Here is a 4,227-nt window from a genome sequence, read left to right on the forward strand (position 1 = left end):
GGCCCTGGGTCACTGTGGGTGTGGAATTTGCATATTCTCCCCGTTTTTGCCTGGATTTCGCCCCCACAACCCAAAGTTGTGAAGAGTAGGTGGATTGGCCACGCTAAATTGCCCCTTAATTGGAAAAAATGAATTGGGGCTCTAAATTTATTTTAAAAATCTACTGTGAAAATCCACTCCAGCGCCTGTTTGGGTAAACTGAGGGACAATTCAGAATGTCCAATTCACCGAACAAACACATCTTTTGGGACTTGTAGGATGAAACTGGAGCACCTGAAGGAAACCCATGCAGACATGGGGAGAACATTCAGACTCCGCACAAGCAGTGACTCAAGCCGAGAATCGAACCCGGGTCCCTTGCGCTGTGAAGCAACTGTGCTAACCACTGTGCTACAGTGCCGCCCCCAAATATCTTCATTTAATCACAGATCAGACATCTGCATTCAATCAATGACCGGGCACCACCACTTAATCAGAGGACAGGTATCTTCGACACGTGGGCCTTACTGAACAATTCACCAGGGCTCAGTTTAAAATATAAATCGACTCACAAATAAAGCTGAAATCTATGCTCTGACTAAAACGTTGGAGAACTGCCATAAAGGCACAAAACATTAACTCTGTTACTCTCGCCACAGATGTTGCCAGACTTGCTGCCATTATTTTCTGTCTTATTTAAGCTGCAATCTTTATTTGGTCATCATTGTCATCAGCAGCTCCTGGAAACAAGGCTGATGTCTGCCAGGCTTCATAATTTGCGTGTCCTCAGTTCAACTCAGCAGGCCAATCTTGGAGCCATAGGTCTTTGGGCACATTGAGGAAATAAAAACAGAAAATGCAGGAAACACTCAGCGGGTCTGGGGGCATAGATTCATAGATGTTTACAGCACCGAATGAGGCCATTTGACCCATCGAGTCCACGCTGGTCAACAAAGATCTGACTGCATTAATCACATTTTGCAGCTCTTGGCCCATACCCTGGAGGTTATGGCATCATGAAGGCATTTCTCAATATTTCTATCTATATTTATATCTTCCAAATGTTATGAGAATTTCTGACTCAAGCAATCTTTCAGGCACTGGGTTCTAGACTCCCAGCACGCTCTGGGTGAAGAAGTTTCTTGTCAACTCCTTTCTTAGCCTTCTACCTCTTACATTACTCGACCCCACTCCAGCAGCACCTTTTCACCCACAGGGCTATACCTGCCCAAACAAACCCTGAAATCATCACATTCACCCACCTAAAGAAAGCCTTAAGAATAAAAATTGGGAGGTTCTGGAGCACAATCAAGAACCTGTACCTGTACTACCAGCGACAGCGGGAGCCAATCCCACCTCCTAAAGTCCCTCTTCATCTGTTCCACCAATCAAGCCAAATTCAACTTGTGCAGCTGCTCCCACCCCCGTGCCACCTGAATGCCCAAGTACCAAAAATTCCCCACCCCCATCTAAACATCCCAAGCCACTTCCCCTGCCCCCTCGCTTGGATCGGAAAAACTTCGCTTTTCCCCATATTCAATTTATACCTTGAGAACCGGCCGAGTTCCTCCAAAATCGTCAAAACCCCCCAATACCTTCCAACGGGTCCGAAACATGGCATTTGATAAGGTTCCCCATGGTAGGCTTATTCAGAAAGTTAGGGGGAATGGGATACAGGGAAATTTGGCTGTCTGGATACAGAATTGGCTGGCCGAATGAAGACAGCGAGTGTAGTGGATGGAAAGTATTCCGCCTGGAGGTCGGTGACCAATGGTGTCCCACAGGAATCTGTTCTGGGACCTCTGCTCTTTGTGGTTTTTCTAAATGACTTGGATGAGGAGGTTGAGGGGTGGGTTAGTAAGTTTGCCGATGACACAAAGGTTGATGGAGTTCTGGATAGTGTCGAGGGCCTTTGCAAGTTACAACAGATTGGTTTAGCACAGTGGGCTAAACAGCTGGCTTGTAATGCAGAACAATGCCAGCAGCGTGGGTTCAATTCCCGTACCGACCTCCCCGAACAGGCGCCGGAATGTGGCGACTAGGGGCTTTTCACAGTAACTTCATTGAAGCCTACTTGTGACAATAAGTGATGATTATTGTTATTACAGGACATTGACAGGATGCAGAGATGGGCTGAGAAGTGGCAGATGGAGTTCAAACTAGATAAATGTGAAGTTTCGAATTTGAATGCTGAATACATGGTTAAACGCAGGATTCTTGGAAGTGTGGAGGAACAGAGAGATCTTGGGGTCCATGTACATAGATCCCTCAAAGTTGCCACCCAGGTTGATAGGGTTGTTAAGAAGGCGTATCGTGTGTTGGCTTTCATTAACAGGGGGATTGAGTTTGAGAGCCACGAGGTTTTGCTGCAGCTTTATAAAACCTTGGTTATACCACACTTGAAATATTGTGTCCAGTTCTGGTCTCATCATTATAGGAAGGATGTAGATGCTTTGGACAGGGTGCAGAGGAGATTTACCAGGATGCTGCCTGGACTGGAGGGCATGTCTTATGAAGAAAGATTGAGGGAGCTAGGGCTTTTCCCACTGGAGCGAAGAAGGCAGAGAGGTGACTTGATAGAGGTGTACAAGGTGATGAGAGGCATGGATAGAGTGGATAGCCAGAGGCTTTTCCCAGGGTGGAAATGGCTGTCACGAGGGGCCATCAATTTAAGGTGATTGGAGGAAGGTATAGGAAAGATGTCAGTTCTTTACACAGATAGTGGTGGGTGCATGGCATGCACTGCCAGCGGAGGTGGTGGCCTCAGAGTCATTAGGGACATATAAGCGACTCTTGGACAGGCACATGGACAGCAGTAAATTAAAGGGGTGTAGGTTAGGTTGATCTTAGATTTGGATAAATGGTTGGCACAACATCGTGGGCCGAAGGGCCTGTATTGTACTGTACTGTTCTATGTTCTATATTCCATGAAATATACATAGAACAAAGAACATAGAACATACAGTGCAGAAGGAGGCCATTCGGCCCATCGAGTCTGCACCGACCCACTTAAGCCCTCACTTCTACCCTATCCCCGTAACCCAATAACCCCGCCTAACCTTTTTGTTTTGGTTACTAAGGCAATTTATCATGGCAAATCCACCTAACCTGCACGCCTTTGGACTGTGGGAGGAAACCGGAGTACCCTGAGGAAACCCACGGAGACACGGGGAGAACGTGCAGACTCCGCACAGACAGTGACCCAGCGGGGAATCGAACCTGGGACCCTGGCGCTGTGAAGCCACAGTGCTGCCCAAAAAGGGAAGAGAGGCTTCCTTCAAGCCAGAATTGAACCAGTGACCTAAGGATGTCAGTTTTAATTACCAGCAGTCCGCCACTCTACCAGCTGAGCTATCGAAGGAGAGGCCAAGTCATCCGCATACAGCAAGACCCGATGCTCCACCCCCACCGTACTATCCCCTGCCATTCCCTTGATGCTCTCAGCGCCATTGCCAGTGGCTGTATAGCCAAGGCAAAGAGGAATAGGGAGAGTGGACATCCCTGGCCCGTCCCCTGAGGCAGCGTGAAATATTCCGAGCTCACCTGGTTTGTCCGCACACTTGCTATCGGTGTCTGATACAGTAGCCGGACCCAGTCCACAAACCCTGTCCAAACCCAAACCGCCCCAGAACCTCCCACAAATAGATTGGAAGCCTTCACCGCATCCATGGCGACCACCACCTCCACACTTCATCTCTCCGGGGGCATCATTATAACATTCAACAGCCTCCTGATGTTGGCCGACAGGTGCCTCCCCTTAATGAACCCTGTCTGGTCCTCCTCTGCCACCCCCGGCACATGGTCCTTGATGCTTGAGGGCAGAATCTTGGCCAGTAACTTGGTATCCACATTCAACAACGAAATTGGCCTTTAGGACCCACACTGCTTCGGATCCTTATCTTTCTTTAAAACTAAGGTGGTCGAAGCCCGTGATAACGTGAGGGGGGGGGGGAGCTCCTCCTGCTCCCTCATTAAACAGCCTCATCAGCAGAGGCCCCAGGTCCCCCGAAAATGTTTAACAGAATTCCACTGGGAATCTGTCCAGGACACGGGGCCTTCCCCGCCTGCATTTCCCCATGACCCTCCACTACCTCCACCAGCCCAATGGTTGCTCCCAGCCCCTTCACCCGGTCCTCCTCCAACCTTGGGATCTCCAGCCCCTCCAACAATTGCCTCATTCCCCCCCAGTCCGGCTGGAAGCTCCGACTCACACAGCCTCTTGTAAAAATCCCCAAACACCCATTCACC

General features: G+C 49.1%; 1 non-coding gene across 1 annotated transcript; it reads right to left on the minus strand.

Annotated features, from left to right (window-relative positions):
• Nucleotides 1-3,252: 3,252 nt before the first annotated feature.
• Nucleotides 3,253-3,340, minus strand: trnas-gcu. Its single transcript is given in 2 exon segments — nt 3,253-3,288; nt 3,304-3,340. It is a non-coding gene; the product is annotated as a tRNA-Ser (tRNA).
• Between the last annotated feature and the right edge of the window lie 887 nt (nt 3,341-4,227).

Source organism: Scyliorhinus canicula, chromosome 1 (genome assembly GCF_902713615.1).
Source record: "Scyliorhinus canicula chromosome 1, sScyCan1.1, whole genome shotgun sequence".
Classification (NCBI taxonomy): domain Eukaryota; kingdom Metazoa; phylum Chordata; class Chondrichthyes; order Carcharhiniformes; family Scyliorhinidae; genus Scyliorhinus; species Scyliorhinus canicula.